Source organism: Schistocerca nitens, chromosome 2, assembly GCF_023898315.1.
Source record: "Schistocerca nitens isolate TAMUIC-IGC-003100 chromosome 2, iqSchNite1.1, whole genome shotgun sequence".
NCBI lineage: Eukaryota > Metazoa > Arthropoda > Insecta > Orthoptera > Acrididae > Schistocerca > Schistocerca nitens.
Genome location: NC_064615.1, coordinates 1,025,246,256 through 1,025,263,420, shown reverse-complemented (window position 1 = coordinate 1,025,263,420; position 17,165 = coordinate 1,025,246,256). Strand labels below are relative to the sequence as shown.

The following is a 17,165-nucleotide window of genomic DNA, read 5'->3' as shown; positions in this document are numbered from 1 at the left end:
GGGACACGATTCTGACGTCATCCAGGGCAACAGCTCCTTGAAACCTGTATTGTGGGAGGGAGACAAGCTGTCGACGGCTCCATTATTCTTTGGGGAACAGTCACGTGTTCACTGGGTCCAGTGGGTTTCGTGCAAGGCACCCTGATGGCCAAGGAGTATCTTTCACTAGTCGCAGACCACGTACACCCCTTCATGACGATCATGTTTCCCGTCGGCAGTGGCATTTTTCAGCAAGATAATGCACGATGTCACAAGGCCAGAAGTGTGATGGAGTGGTTCTAGGACCACAGTGGCGACTTCCAATTGATATGCTGGCCTCCCAACTAGGCAGATCTGAACCCGATCGAACACATCTGGGATGTGATTGAATGTGGCGTCAGAGCTCATCACCCTTACCCCCTGAATTTAAGGGGATTAGGTGACTTGTGAGTGCAGATGTGGTGCCAACTCCCAGCAGCGACCTACGAAGGCCTCATTGCTTCCATGCCACCGCCGTGGACATACCGACTATTTGGCAGGTGGTCATAATGTTCTGGCTGATCAGTGTGTAGTGAGCCACTTCAAGCAGTTAGCAGATTCAGAGTGTACACATACCTGGAAGGATTGAAGGCCACTGATCAACTTCCCAGCAACCTCCCAGGTACACAGGCTGCTGCACAGGTTTGATCTCGCACCAGAGCTCACACCCGTAACACGAGGACACCTCACGTCCGACGGGGTACAGTGTTGGCACGTACGGTTGCCTTCCAGTCACGCACTTGCGTTTGCGGTATACGGTGTCGTTGAATCCCCAGATATAGGAATATCTGTGAAGAAATATAGGTGACAGCATTATGAAATGCATCATCGTGAAGTACAAAGTCCTCGTTATTCCTTGGTTCGAATTAACACTTTGCAGGGATACAATGGAGACCCACCTGTAGAGTAATGTTGTCTCTCCGTAGCTGCGCCATTCGTCTTTAGCTGAAAATGTTCATGATAGGATTGTATCTCCTAATAAATAAAAAGGGAAGTCGTGAAGTTCTTTTCAAATGTTCATACGAAATCACTTCGCATATTTATTCACGTAATTCGATTTCTGTCGCTAAAGACCAGAACGCCTCATTACAGATCAAAAATATTTATGCAGGTGTCCTTGTACTCACATTTGACAAATAACTTTAAATTGTATTTCACCAAAAGGATGAGAATCATGAATTAATTGACACACAAAGTAATTTTTCCTATAACACATCAACAAATTGTCTGCAAGGCACACAGAATGATGATAATAATTCGTTAAGATACAGTGTCATGTTCAAGAATATTACTTGTTAAGTTTTATTTTTATAGTCACTGCTCATATCATCGAATAATCCCGAGGCTTGCTCAAACAACAACACCAGAACACACAGTGCAGAGAATACCGAAGTCCTGGAGCAAATTACGAACTGCCCAAAAGTTATCTCGAAGATAAACTTCAAGCGTAATGACAGAATTGCGCGCTTTTCATCCTTACACAGCACATTTTGTGATGGTTGGTTGGTTGGTTGGTTGTTAGGAGAAGGAGACCAGACAGCGTGGTCATCGGTCTCATCGGATTAGGGAAGGATGGGGAAGGAAGTCGGCCGTGCCCTTTCAGAGGAACCATCCCGGCATTTGCCTGGAGTGATTTAGGGAAATCACGGAAAACCTAAATCAGGATGGCCGGACGCGGGATTGAACCGTCGTCCTCCTGAATGACATTTTGTGATTTTGATTATTTGATTATTATTTGAGATTTCCCTACGTCAAATTATTCTTTCTTAATAGATGTAATAATTCCTGTCAGACTTAGTTTATTATTTAGCGATATGAGCAGTAGCTATTAAAACATAAAGAACATAGTTATCTATATCTGCATCTACATGGATACTCTGTAAAACACATTTCAGTTCCTGGCAGAAGGTTCGTAGAAACCACCTTCACAATAATTCTGTTTTTCCAATCTCGTACAGCGCGCAGAAAAATAGTAGGTCGGCGTCAACAAAATATTTTCACATTTGGAGGAGAAAGTTGGTGATTGAAATTTCATGAGAAGATTCCGCCGCAACGAAATACGCCTTTGTTTTAATGATGTCCATCACAAATCCTGTATCATTCCAGTGACACACTCTCCCCTATTTCGCGATAATACAAAACGTGCTGCTCTTCTTTGAACTTTCGATGTTCCTTGTTAACCCTATCTTGTAAGGATCCCACACCGCGCAGCAGTGCTCCAAAGAAGGACTAATAAGCGTAGCGTATCAGTCTCTTTAGTACGTATGTCGCATCAAGTGTTCTGCCAATAAAACGCAGTCTTTCGTTTGCCTTCCGCACAACATTTTCTTTGTGTTCCTTTCAATTTAAGTTGTTCGTAATTGTAATGCTTAGGTATTTAGTTGAATTTACAGCCTTTAGAGTTGACTGATTTATCGTGTAACCGAAGTAAAACGGCTTCCTTTTAGCACTCATGTTTATGACCTCACACTTTTCGTTATTTAGGTTCAACTGACAATTTTTGCACCACATAGATATTTTTCTAAATCGTTTTGCAATTTGTTTTGATCTTCTGATGACTTTAATAGTCGATAAACGACAGCATCATCTGTAAAAAACCTAAGAGAGCTGTCAGATTGTCGAATAAATCGTTTATATAGATAAGGAACTGCAAAGGGCCTATAATACTACCTTGCGGAACGCCAGAAATCACTCCTGTTTTAGTCGATGACTTTCAGTCAGATACTACGAGCGGTGACCTCTGTGACAGGATATCACAAATTCAGTCACATAACTGATACGATTTCCCATAAGCACGGAATTTCACTCAATCCGCTTGTGTGGTACTGTGTCAAAAGCCTTCTTGAAACCTAGAAGTACGGAATCCATTTGAAATCCCTTGTCAATAGCACTCAACACTTTTTTGAGTAAAGAACTAGTTGTGTTTCACAAAAGCGATGTTTCTAAATCCGTGTTGACTATGCGACAATAGATCGTTCTCTTCGGTGTAATTCATAATGTTCGAGCACAATATATGTTCCAATATCCTGTTGCATATCGACATTACTGATACCGGTCTGTAATTTAGCGGATTACTGCTACTACCAGTCTTTGGATACGGATCGTCCGTCGAGCGAACAGTTGTATACGATTGTTAAGTGTGGAGCTATTTACAATAATGAGAGAAGCTGAAGAAATGAATTACATTTTGTGCTACCGCTGGGACTCGCATCCAGGACGCCTTATTACTAGACAATGCTGACCATTACTTCATCGCAGCACTATGGTTAACATTGCTGCACTGACATCTCTACACAGACTTCTATTCATATCTTCAGCTTATTTTCCCTGTAAATCGTCACTATTGCCAGGGCTCTCCGGCATTGTAATAGCAGCTTGGCGTTGCACGTAATGGCCACGGCACATTTCTTCATCTTTTTCAGCTTCTATCATTATCGTGGATAAAGATCAGACTTAAATGTCTCGGGGAAAATTAATTATAAGATCTGCAGGTACAGGACTTGGCCATTACGTCCATCGCTGGGGTGCTATTCCAATGCTCGACAGCCCTGGTAATAGTGACGATTTAGGAGGAAAATTAGCTGAAGGTATGAACTGAAGTTTGTGTTGTGGAGGGCACAGGACTTGGGTAGTCCATGCAGAACTGTTAGTCATAGTGCTGCGGTGATGTAATGGTGCCGGCACGGCAGCTCAGCGTGTTCAGTCAGAGAGATAGTTACGCTCGGTAAAAAAAAAAAAAAAAAAAAAATAGAAACGGAGTTCACGGATCAATGATGAACTTAAAAAATCGTCAGAGGACTTCTTTTTTTTTTTTGGGTCATCAGTCTATACTGACTGGTTTGATGCGGCCCGCCACGAATTCCTTTCCTGTGCTAACCTCTTCATCTCAGAGTAGCACTTGCAACCTACGTCCTCAATTATTTGCTTGACGTATTCCAATCTCTGTCTTCCTTTACAGTTTTTGCCCTCTACAGCTCCCTCTAGTACCATGGAAGTAATTCCCTCATGTCTTAGCAGATGTCCTATCATCCTGTCCCTTCTCCTTATCAGTGTTTTCCACATATTCCTTTCCTCTCCGTTTCTGCGTAGAACCTCCTCATTCCTTACCTTATCAGTCCACCTAATTTTCAACATTCGTCTATAGCACCACATCTCAAATGCTTCGATTCTTTTCTGTTCCGGTTTTCCCACAGTCCATGTTTCACTACCATACAATGCTGTACTCCAGACGTACATCCTCAGTAATTTCTTCCTCAAATTAAGGCCGGTATTTGATATTAGTAGACTTCTCTTGGCCAGAAATGCCTTTTTTTCCATAGCGAGTCTGCTTTTGATGTCCTCCTTGCTCCGTCCGTCATTGGTTATTTTACTGCCTAGGTAGCAGAATTCCTTAACTTCATTGACTTCGTGACCATCAATCCTGATGTTAAGTTTCTCGCTGTACTCATTTCTACTACTTCTCATTACCTTCGTCTTTCTCCGATTTACAGTGCCCCAGACATGTGACGCTGTCACACCACCGGCTTTGAGAATTAGACTCTCAAACGATACTGTGTACTCATTAGACTGTTCATTCCGTTCAGCAGATCATTTAATTCTTCTTCACTTTCACTCAGGATAGCAATGTCATCAGCGAATCGTATCATTGATATCCTTTCACCTTCTATTTTAATTCCACTCCTGAACCTTTCTTTTATTTCCATCATTGCTTCCTCGATGTACAGATTGAAGAGTAGGGGCGAAAGGCTACAGCCTTGTCTTACACCCTTCCTAATACGAGCACTTCGTTCTTGATCGTCCACTCTTATTATTCCCTCTTGGTTGTTGTACAAATTGTATATGACCCGTCTCTCCCTATAGCTTACCCCTACTTTTTTCAGAATCTCGAACAGCTTGCACCATTTCATATTGTCGAACGCTTTTTCCAGGTCGACAAATCCTATGAAAGTGTCCTGATTTTTCTTTAGCCTTGCTTCCATTATTAGCCGTAACGTCAGAATTGCCTCTCTCGTCCCTTTACTTTTACTAAAGCCAAACTGATCGTCACGTAGCGCATTCTCAATTTTCTTTTACATTCTTCTGTATATTATTCTTGTAAGCAGCTTCGATGCATGAGCTGTTAAGCTGATTGTGCGATTTTCGCACTTGTCAGCTCTTGCCGTCTTCGGAATTGTGTGGATGATGCTTTTCCGAAAGTCAGATGGTGTGCGATTTTCGCACTTGTCAGCTCTTGCCGTCTTCGGAATTGTGTGGATGATGCTTTTCCGAAAGTCAGATGGTATGTCGCCAGACTCATATATTCTACACACCAACGTGAATAGTCGTTTTGTTGCCACTTCCCCCAATGTTTTTAGAAATTCTGATGGAATGTTATCTATCCCTTCTGCTTTATTTGACCGTAAGTCCTCCAAAGCTCTTTTAAATTCCGATTCTAATACTCGATCCCCTATCTCTTCTAAATCGACACCTGTTTCTTCTTCTATCACATCAGACAAATCTTCACCCTCATAGAGGCTTTCAATGTATTCTTTCCACCTATCTGCTCTCTCCTCTGCATTTAACAGTGGAATTCCCGTTGCACTCTTAATGTTACCACCGTTGCTTTTAATGTCACCAAAGGTTGTTTTGACTATCCTGTATGCTGAGTCTGTCCTTCCGACAATCATATCTTTTTCGATGTCTTCACATTTTTCCTGCAGCCATTTCGTCTTAGCTTCCCTGCACTTCCTATTTATTTCATTCCTCACCGACTTGTATTTCTGTATTCCTGATTTTCCCGGAACATGTTTGTACTTCCTCCTTTCATCAATCAACTGAAGTATTTCTTCTGTTACCCATAGTTTCTTCGCAGCTACCTTCTTTGTACCTATGTTTTCCTTCCCAACTTCTGTGATGGCCCTTTTTAGAGATGTCCATTCCTCTTCAACTGTACTGCCTACTGCGCTATTCCTTATTGCTGTATCTATAGCGTTAGAGAACTTCAAACGTATCTCGTCATTCCTTAGTACTTCCGTATCCCACTTCTTTGCGTATTGATTCTTCCTGACTAATGTCTTGAACTTCAGCCTACTCTTCATCACTACTATATTGTGATCTGAGTCTATATCTGCTCCTGGGTACGCCTTACAATCCAGTATCTGATTTCGGAATCTCTGTCTTACCATGATGTAATCTAATTGAAATCTTCCCGTATCTCCCGGCCTTTTCCAAGTATACCTCCTCCTCTTGTGATTCTTGAACAGGATATTCGCTATTACTAGCTGAAACGTGTTACAGAACTCAATTAGTCTTTCTCCTCTTTCATTCCTCGTCCCAAGCCCATATTCTCCTGTAACCTTTTCTTCTATTCCTTCCCCTACAACTGCATTCCAGTCGCCCATGACTTTTAGATTTTCGTCCCCCTTTACATACTGCATTACCCTTTCAATATCCTCATACACTTTCTATATCTGTTCATTTTCAGCTTGCGACGTCCCCCCGAACAAATACAACCACCAACAACGAACAAAACCCGTAGGGACGGGTGCACAAATTTTAATTCATTTGTTCAATTTCCATCATTATCGTAGGTAAAGATGAGACTTCAATGTCTCTGGGAAAATTAATTATAAGATATATGGAGCTATTGTATCTGTATACTTTATAATAACCTAACTGGTATACAGTCTGGACCGGAAGACTTGCTTTTACTATGAGACTTAAGTTGCTTCACTACTTCGAGGATATCTACTTCTACGTTACTCATATTGGGGGCTGTTCTTGATTCAAATTCTTGAATATTAACTTCATCTTCTTTGATGAAAGAATTTCGGAAGGCTGTGTGTAGTAACTCTTCTTTGGCAGCACTGTCGTCGATAGTATTTCGATTTCTGTCGTGCAGAGAAGGCATTGCTTATGTCTTGCCGCTGGCATACTTCACATACGACCAGAATCTCTTTGGATTTTCTTCCAGATTTCGAGACAAAGTTTCGTTGTGGAAACTGTTATAAGCATCTCGCATTGAAGTCTGCGATAAATTTCGAGATTACGTAATAGATCGCCAATCATGGTAGATTTTGCGTCCGTTTAGATTTGGAATGTTTTTTTAATTGTTTCTGCAACAGTGTTCCGTCTCGTTTTGTATGCCCAAGGAGGATCAGCTCCGTCGTTTGTTCACTTATTTGGTATAAATCACTCAAATGCTGCCCTTACTATTTCTTTGAGTCCAAGCCCCCTCTGGTCTACACCTTTATTGTTAATTTGGAAGGAGTGCAGGTTGTCTCAGGAAGGCGTCAAGTGAATTTTTGTCTGCTTTTTTGAATAGGTATATGTTTCTTACACTATGGGAACTTCTGACTTTTAGGTATGGCATTCATATTGATTATTAAAATTTGGATATTAAAAATTGTGCAATTCTTAGTTATGGCAGTTACATTTTGTTATTGATACCATTGGGTCCAGAAAATTTAGCCCATCAGTAGTATGTTAACATTTCCAGAAATTTATGGTGGTTTACTCATAATAGGAGCCGACAGTGTGGGCTGGTTGAAATCTTCAATTAATTATATCACCTGAATTAATTACGTTTGATCTAAAAATAAATATGTGTTTCAAATTATATAAAATTGGTCTAGAGTTTTGAGATAATCTACTTCTCTGGATCTATTTATCAGCTCAACAGATTTTTATGGATGCCTTATAGATCGAAATCTTTGAAGTACAATAACTTTTGAAGAACATAATTTCCAGAAAAACTAATCAATACAACGTTCGGAACAGTGAATTGCATAATCTTAATAAACTGGTTTCACAGGGGAAGTTAATTTACATTAGTTTGTAAATTCATGTAAAGTGTACTCAGATAACGGATTCTGTCATCAAATTTGGGAAGAATAACAGCATGAGTAGAATAAAAAAGCTGGTATAGGTCCTAGTTACTGTAATTAGGAATATGAAAGACAAGTAGGATGGTGGGGGCCAAACATAGCTTACGTTAATCCTATTTCTGCATGTCTTCAATTGTCTAACAGATACAGGTATTAAGTGTGATTAATTTAATCTTTCTCACTTTCGCACGCACGCACGCACGCACACACACACACACACACACACACACACACACACACACGCAGAGTGTTTCAAAGTCTATGCATGTAACGTCTAGGGGTGATGCATCATATCATGAAGAACAACGTTTCTTACAGAAAAAATATTCATTGACTCCTCCGTGGTCTTTTATGAGTGATTATGCCTCTGAAAAGCGACAGGGTGTAGGCACTTTGCGGCCTGTATATGAAATGCACTTTTGTCTGTAGTGCTGTCATCTGCTTAGCGTGAAAGAGTAAAATCAAAGTCTGATTGCTTTCTAAAACATGTCTCTTTGCTGAAACCTACTCATTCTTAAAGTTTTCTTGTTGAAAAACACTCTGTGAATTTAGTGGAGTAGGTAGTATGCACATGCATTACAACCGGTTAGTAGATGCAGCTAGGTTGATGAAATATTTTCGTTCCGCCGGCCGAAGTGGCCGTGCGGTTAAAGGCGCTGCAGTCTGGAACCGCAAGACTGCTACGGTCGCAGGTTCGAATCCTGCCTCGGGCATGGATGTTTGTGATGTCCTTAGGTTAGTTAGGTTTAACTAGTTCTAAGTTCTAGGGAACTAATGACCTCAGCAGTTGAGTCCCATAGTGCTCAGAGCCATTTGAACCATTTTCGTTCCCGGACCGGCGAATTCAATAAAAAGGCGTCTACCACTGCTGGGAAGCGTCAGCGAACATTGTGCCTGTAACAAAAGGTGTTCCCCACGACATAGTTAGCCACCCCTACACGTTCAATACAAAGACTTAAAAACATCTTTTATATCTATTATTATCTGCTGTTTTCTAAAGTATATATTAATTTTGGAAACGTAGCAACCTTCCCTTCAGCTGTACGTAAGTGCACCAGACAAAGTATTTGTGATTCCCTTAACACCAGCAGGACCATGAATTGTAGTCTAGGTAAAAGGAACAACCCGTCATTTCGACAGGTGCATTTTTTTGCCTTTTTTAAAAACAGTGAACAAATTTGAATATGTACTCATTTATTTCATATTATTTATAAGTTTACCAAGATATAGTTTTACTGTGTTTTGAAAACAGTGCATGGTACATTGAACATTTTATATCTAATAAATAATCCAAATATGTTAATAACAAAAAGTGAAACGGCTTACTTCCCCTAGCAAAACATAAAATTCTGAATAGCACAATATATTGTAAACATTTACAATCCTGATTTCGCTCATTTAAAGCCGCCTGCTGCATGGTGACACCTAACTCATTTCTATTCAGTGTCGCCTAAGCATGGTCCAAAGACATATTTGCTGCTCTTTTTATGTAAATGCTTACTCCTACTCATTCCACTACATCCTCCAGTTTTCCAAGTCTAACGAATGTTGCTATATTACAGTGCCGTATTAGGAAGTGTATTTTGTACCTTTTGCTCTTATATGCTGACTCAACTCTTCTGCTAAGTTGTATATGAACTGGCGTCTGCTTACATCTTCAGCTGTTACTTCCTTATAGAGTACCCATGAATTATTGGTTGCCACGTCCAGTACATTAGGAAGAGAAACATGAGTGAGCCATCTGTGAGCCATCTGCGACGTCCCTACCTCACATTCAGTCTAGCCATTAGGTCGATGACTTCAACGTTGTATTTTGGGTTATTGTAGTACGCCCCTGATTAGGACGTTGTTCATTAATAGTATCTGTGTCATGCATTGAACTCAAAATAAACACAGTTTTGTGCTTTTTCCCAAGGTAGCCTGTTAGAGCATGTCAACTGACTTATATAGTTGTGTGCAAAGGGCTTACAGCACATATGGCTGAGTAAGGAATTTTCCTTCTGTGTTTCTTTACTGTATCTACAATGCTGGTACTCTTACGTTACAAACACACTGCAACGCTTGTTGTGAAAAAATTGTCACATATAATACGTCATCCAGCGAAAACAAAGGGCTAAGTAACAAGCGCTACAACATGCTCTGCAAGAGAAACACCTATGGGACGCTGCTCATCTCTGTCTAGCTAAGGAAAACCATTCACCAGATACCTGGGATTCGAATCAACTGCAAGCTAAAACTTCATTCCAAATTTGTCTGACCTGACCTGGTTGTACACAGTACAAATAACTGGGAATGAAAACATACACACAGGGGTAGCTCGTGCAAATTGACCTGCCTTTAGCCTTTGGGAACATGTGGGTTTTTGCATTGTAATCGCATAAAACGCAAAATTTAAGTGAACATGTTCACACCCTCGAAAACGTCAAAATTGTGGCCAGCGGTCCTTCTAGTAGGAGTTCATTGTGACACGTTCCTGAAAGGTTCTAAATGCTTAATTCTTTGCGGACGTTTACCTGACAAATATTTCCTAAAAGTCATAGGAAATGGGAACTGTGGAATAATTGTGTATTGTGTACTGAGCTGGGGACCTAGAAACGACGGAGAGGCTTCGTCCCGCCGTAGTCCTCACTGGTTGGCAACCCCACAGCAGTCCACAGCGGTCCACTTACGCCACCGCCACCGAACCAAGGGTCCCCCCCCCCCCCCCGGAAACAACTCATACCATCATACCAGACGTGTACCCCCAAATGTTTGCGTGGTAGAGTAATTATGGTGTACGCGTACGTGGAGACAGTGTTTGCACAGCAAACGCGACACATTGTAACTGAGGCGGAATAAGGAGAACCAGCCCGCATTCACTGAGGCAGATGGAAAACCCCCTTAAAACGATCCACAGGCTGGCCAGCACACCGGACCTCGACATTAATCCGCTGGGCGCATTCGTGCCAGGGACCGGCACGTCTTCCCGCTCGGGAAGCAGCGCGTTAGACCGCGCGGCTAGCCGGGCGGGCACTGTGGCATAAAAAAATGGTTCAAATGGCTCTGAGCACTATGGGACTTAATTTCTGAGGTCACCAGTTCCCTAGAACTTAGAACTACTTAAACCTAACTAACCTAAGGACATCACACACATCCATGCCCGAGGCAGGATTCGAACCTACGACCGTAGCGGTCGCGAGGTTCCAGACTGTAGCGCCTAGAACCGCCCAGCCACCCCGGCCGGCCACTGTGGAATAATATAACGGCAATAAGTAAGTATAATTAAGTAGAGCACCCGTCAAAATAACTGGTGCGGTCCTTCTAGTGCCAAAAGATTACAATGGTCGCTTTGTAGGTCTTTAGGTAGTGTAGAAATGACACTACATGTTTATGTTAGAGGGGCAGCAGCCTTTTCAGTAGTTGCAGGGGCAACAGTCTGGATGATTGACTGATCTGACCTTGTAACATTAACCAAAACGGCCTTGCTGTGCTGCTACTGTGAACGGCTGAAAGCAAGGGGAAACTACAGCCGTAATTTTTCCCGAGGGCATGCAGCTTTACTGTATGGTTAAACGATGAAGGAGCTTGCACAGGATAGATTAGCATGGAGAGCTGCATCAAACCAGTCTCAGGACTGAAGACCAAACAACAACAACAACAATCCGATGACGCAAGTCATGGCAGTGAAATTCTGAGTACGTGCTCATCGGATAAACGGTATCTGCACAGTAAGATAGGTCGTCGTTTAGACGTGACAAAATGTTGGATAGGAACTCTGATATTGGGACGTGCCCATCCTTGGCAATGCGCGAATCATGTACCCCAATTGGGTGGTGCCCCAACGTGCCCTGTCCAAATCGACTAGAAGGAATTGTGTAAGACTCACAGCCATACACCACAGCTTAATAACAGTGGTTGCAAAATTATGTTAGTAGATCAGGATTGGAGTCGAGTATATGTGTCCATCCATGATCGTACCATGAACCATGTTCCCCAACTTGTTGATGTACCAACGTAGACTGTCCAACCACACGCAGAAGGAATGGTGTAAGACTCGCAGACATGTAACACGGCTTAATGACAGTTGTCGCAAAAAGATAAGGATTGGAGACGAGCATCGTATCTTGTCAGTGACAATCAGTGAAAAAATCTGCATGCAATGGACTTCTGGAGTCGGGTACCTCACAAAAGCCGTAAAAACAGAAACTGTGCACTAACTGACTGGAGGCATGTAGAGTGGGCGGTACTGCATGTTTTCAGATGTTGAAAGACCTCGACGGCGTTGACAGCTCAAGAAAGCGTGTGAGGATGGTGTTGTTTCGGGCGAATGTGATTATGTAATGATCTGATGGTGGTTTTTGTAACATGACTTGAGCCCAAACATTGAAGTTACCGTTAACATGTACCAGAATGTTAATTTCACTATTGTAGATGATCGAGTGCGCTATCATCTACATCTTCGTGCGCCGTGCACACTCCCCCAGGTTGACAGCAATCGTTTTCACAGTGCTGCACGCTTACGTACCTTGTTTACGGAACACTGAGGCAACCTTTTAAATCTCGACTGTCCCGAAAAAATCATCCGACCTTAATCTTATAGAAATTCTCTGTCACAATTTGAAACAGCAGGTGAAACATAGCAACCAAAACGCCAAATGGGACTGCAGGCTTTCGCGGCGAATTTCGATGATGAAGTCTTCTCGGGTTACCAGTTGAGTCAGGCGCCGTTCTGCGGCAATGTTTCGACAAGTGTCCTACTCGTTCTCTTCGCCTGAAGCTGATATGAGGTGGGGTCGTCGTAGTTTTAGCAGTGCGTAGTCCTGAGATGCAAAAATTAAAGTCCCCGTGATCGGAAAACAGAGCTATGTTCTCTATGCAGTCATGCCAATTTAATTTTGAAAGGTAATGAAGCAAGTCGCACAACACATTAAAAAAAGTTTTGCATCACCTCGGTTCCGAGAGCTCCGGAACCTGTTCAGAAAATTGGAATAGAGATCAACACAAACATCTTTTCCGCTCTTTTTATTACTAACGAAAACCACACATTGCATGTTGCCCCACCTTACAGTGAGACCTTCAGAGGTGGTGGTCCAGATTTCTGTACACACCGGAACCTCTAATACGCAGTAGCACGTCCTCTTGCATTGATGCATACCTGTATTCGTTGTAGCATACTGTCCACAAGTTCATCAAGGCACTGTTGGCCCAGATTGTCCCACTCTTCAATGGCGATTCGGCGTAGATCCCTCAGAATGGTTGGTGGGTCACATCATCCGTAAAGAGCCCCTTCCAATCTATCTCAAGCATGTTCGTTGTGGCACACTGTCCACAAGTTCATCAAGGCACTGTTGGTCCAGATTGTCCCACTCTTCAATGGCGATTCGGCGTAGATCCCTCAGAGTGGTTGGTGGGTCACATCATCCGTAAACAGCCCCTTCCAATCTATCCAGGCATGTTCGATAGCCGCGCGGGGTAGCCTCGCCTTGTGAGGTCACAGTCCGCGCGGCCCCTCCCCGTCGGAGGTTCAAGTCCTCCCTTGTGCATGGGTGTGTGTGTGTGTGTGTGTATGTGTGTGTGTGTGTGTGTCTGTCTGTCTGTGTGTGTGTGTGTGTGTGTGTGTGTGTGTGTGTGTGTGTGTGTGTGTGTGTGTTGAGTGTTGTCCTTAGCATAAGTTAGTTTAAGTCAGATTAAGTAGCTTAGGGGACCGATGACCTAAGCAGTTTGGTCCCATAAGATCTTACCACAAATTTGCATGTTCGATAGGGTTCACGTCTGGAGAAAATGCTGGCCACTCTAGTCGAGCGATGTCGTTATCCTGAAGGAAGTCAATCACAAGAATGTGCGCGATGTGGGCGCGAACTGTCGGCCATGAATGCCTCGCCAATATGCTGGCGATATGGTTGCACTATCGGTCGGAGGATGGTATTCACGTATCGTACAGCCGTTACGGCGCTTTCCATGATCACCAGCGGCGTACGTTGGTCCCACGTAATGCTACCCCAAAACAGCAGGGAACCTCCACCTTTCTGGACTCGCTGGACAGTGTGTCTAAGGCGTTCAGCCTGACCAGGTTGCCTCCACACACGTCTCTGACGATTGTCTGGTTGAAGGCGACACTCATCGGTGAAGAGGACAAGATGCCACTCCTGAGTGGCCCATTTGGCAAATTGTTGGGCCCATCTGTACCGCGCTGTATGGTCTCGTGGTTGCAAAGATGGACTTCACCATGGATGTCGAGAGTGAAGTTGCGCATCATGCAGCCTATTGCGCACAGTTTGAGTCGTAACACGACGTCCTGCGGCGGCACAAAAAGGATTATTCAACATGGTGGTGCTGCTCTCAGAGTTCTTCCGAGCCATAATCCGTAGGAAGCGGTCATCGACTGCAGTAGTAGCCCTTGGGCAGCCTGAGCGAGGAATGTCATCGTCAGTTCCTGTCTCTCTGTATCTTCATGTCCGAACAACATCGCTTTGGTTCTCTCCGAGACGCCTGGACACGTCCCTTGTTGAGAGCCCTTCCTGGCACCAAGTAACAATGCGGACGCGATCGGACGGCGATATTGACCGTATAGGCGTGGTTGAACTACAGACAAGAAGAGCCGTGTACATCCTTCCGGGTGGAATGGCTGGAACTGGTCGGCCATCGGACCCCCTCCGTCTGTTAGGCGCTGTTCATGTATGGTTATTTACATCTGTGGGCGGGTTTAATGACATCACTGAACAGTCAAAGGGACTGTTTCTGTCATACAATATCCACAGTCTTCAGGAGTTCTGAGAACCGGGGTGATGCAAAACTTTTTTTGCTGTGTGTGTTAGTTAAGGGAGGCATGTAACTGCTAAATGAAAATGCACACTAATAAAATATACTATATATTTCCCATAATATACATTCAAGTGGGAAATCCTTCAACAATGTGACAATGAATGCAAAGCTAAAGCAAAAATAACCCAACTCCGATTTTGGTACCAATTTAGGAATTGTGGTATGAATATTGTCAATGGACAAGCGAAAAGCGTATCAGAAAATGTTAATCATAAGTGAACGCGGAAGAGGAAACAACGTTCAAAGATGCAGAGAGCATCCTGCAAATCAGACAACTATATGCATTCATCGGTTACAGAAACTTCTCGAAGTTAGCAAATACTGTGCTCCCCTGTGTGTTACACTGCGGAAAATCATTATTGCCCAAATCTCACCAAATAAGTTCCGGTACTCGCGACTGCATGCGCGCGAGATTTTTGTGGCAGTTAACCGCATGCGGGGACCGTCTTCGCATGTGCGGCCCGTGAGGCTAAGCAAGACCGTCGTTTAAGAGGCAGAAGTCAGAGAGCGCCCTTACTAAAATTCTAACTTCTCCCTAGTGTTGCGACAGAATCCTGAAACAGTGTATTATTGATCTAACAGCTGAGTGTAAGTGAGGTCAATAGTTTACAAAACAGACCAGTCTCAGTATAAAAATAAACCTGTAACTTCATCACTTTATTGTTACAAAGCCCACCATGCGACACCATGTGATACTGTTTCTCCATGGCGTTGCAACAGGGGAGCTTTACCAACCCAGCTGCTTGCGGAGTTGTGGGAAAAGCCGGTTCGCCATTGATGTTACCTGGGCAACGACGTCTCGTCCTCTCTGGTCAGCCAAACGTCAAAAGTCGCCTTAATTTTAAACGCACTATACGCTGATGTGCCGAATAAAAGGAAAAGTACAGCATGTCACAAGCAGAAGTGAGCACCTAATTCTGTTTCTAAGTTGACCGTAGGCAATATTTGGAGTTACACATGCATTTTGCAAGTAGCAGTACGAATTATGAGAAAAACATCTCAGCTGCCTACTGATAATGTTGATAGACCTGGGGAGTACTATGACAGGATAAAAGTATGAAGTATGGTACTACACGACTCATTAAGCCACCTTACAATGACGAGTAGGAAATTTGTCGAAACGTTGTTGCAGAATAATGCCTTGAATCAGCTGATAACCCGAGAAGGCTTTGTCAACAACACCACAGTCTGGCAGCTCTACGGGATCTGCTCCTTAATGAGTGGCTTCGGCTGTATGCATCACGCGCGAAGAAACTTTTTAACAATGTTCCTCACTGCATTAAGGCTCTCATCAAACTAGAGTTGGTGTTACATGTTATTAGCCGCGCGGGATTAGCCGAGCGGTCTCAGGCGCTGCAGTCGTGGACTGTGCGGCTGGTCCCGGTGGAGGTTCGAGTCCTCCCTCGGGCATGGGTGTGTGTGTTTGTCCTTAGGACACTTTAGGTTACGTAGTGTGTAAGCTGAGGCACTGATGACCTTAGCAGTTAAGTCCCATAAGATTTCACACACATTTGAACATTTTTTGTTACATGTTATTAGCGTTATTAGCGCGATTTCTCTTTTGTGTGGCTAGTTTTTTGTCCAGTCTGCTTGCACTGACAGAGTCTTGTTACTGGACTGTGGCTCTTCTCTCAGTATTTTGTACGTAATTATCATAAGTGAGGCAATTCGTGTCGTTTGTAGCACACCCCTGCTGCAGAAATTCATCACTTATTTTTATTACATATTATTTTCAGCTATATTCTACATTAATATCTCTATGGAACATGGAGAATCAAATTAATTTTTTTTCCGTTACTTACTTATGGCTCTCTTCATCTTCTCCACTGTCACTTTCAGGGCCTCGCAACGTGCATCGGGTGCAGACGTACAGTTCTTGTTCCCCAGCCGTTAAGAACAGAAAACACAACGATGAAAAAGAGATGGTAAGAGATTGAAAAAGAAATTAATTGGTTTTATATTAGTAATCTGATAGCAGTAAAGCTGAACACACACACACACACACACACACACACACACACACATATATATATATATATATATATATATATATATATATATATATATATATATATATATATATTGTGAAGGTAACTGAAGCGATAAAATCATTCCAGACTTTTTACCTCATCATAAAAATAAAACTACAGTGCTTCTTATCGTAAACAAGAGTGTGAATGTTTGCGTGTGTGTGAGCATGTGTATATTATATATATACACATGCTCACACACACGCAAACATTCACACTCTTGTTTACGATAAGAAGCACTGTAGTTTTATTTTTATGATGAGGTAAAAAGTCTGGAATGATTTTATCGCTTCAGTTACCTTCACAAAATATTGGCTGTTTACTAAAAAAATTTGCGATACTTCGCGAGTTTAGAGGGAGTACCAGAACCTGTATGGCGCGGAAAATGAACTTATTCAAAGGGCTAATTTCATTGGAAACAGATGCTGTGATTTGGAAATGAAACGAAAGC

The 17,165-nt window shown here is 42.8% G+C and overlaps 1 protein-coding gene across 1 annotated transcript in view; it reads right to left on the bottom strand.

The window, feature by feature from the left end:
* The window catches only part of LOC126234771 (adhesion G-protein coupled receptor G4-like), a 218,133-nt gene extending 201,520 nt beyond the window's left edge, over window positions 1-16,613 (bottom strand). The window contains exons 1-2 of the mRNA XM_049943521.1: window positions 16,487-16,613; window positions 595-806 (exon numbers count right to left, since the gene is read on the bottom strand). The gene's annotated coding sequence lies outside the window, so the exon portion shown is untranslated. The remainder of the gene's footprint in view (window positions 1-594; window positions 807-16,486) is intronic.
* Window positions 16,614-17,165: the final 552 nt, after the last annotated feature.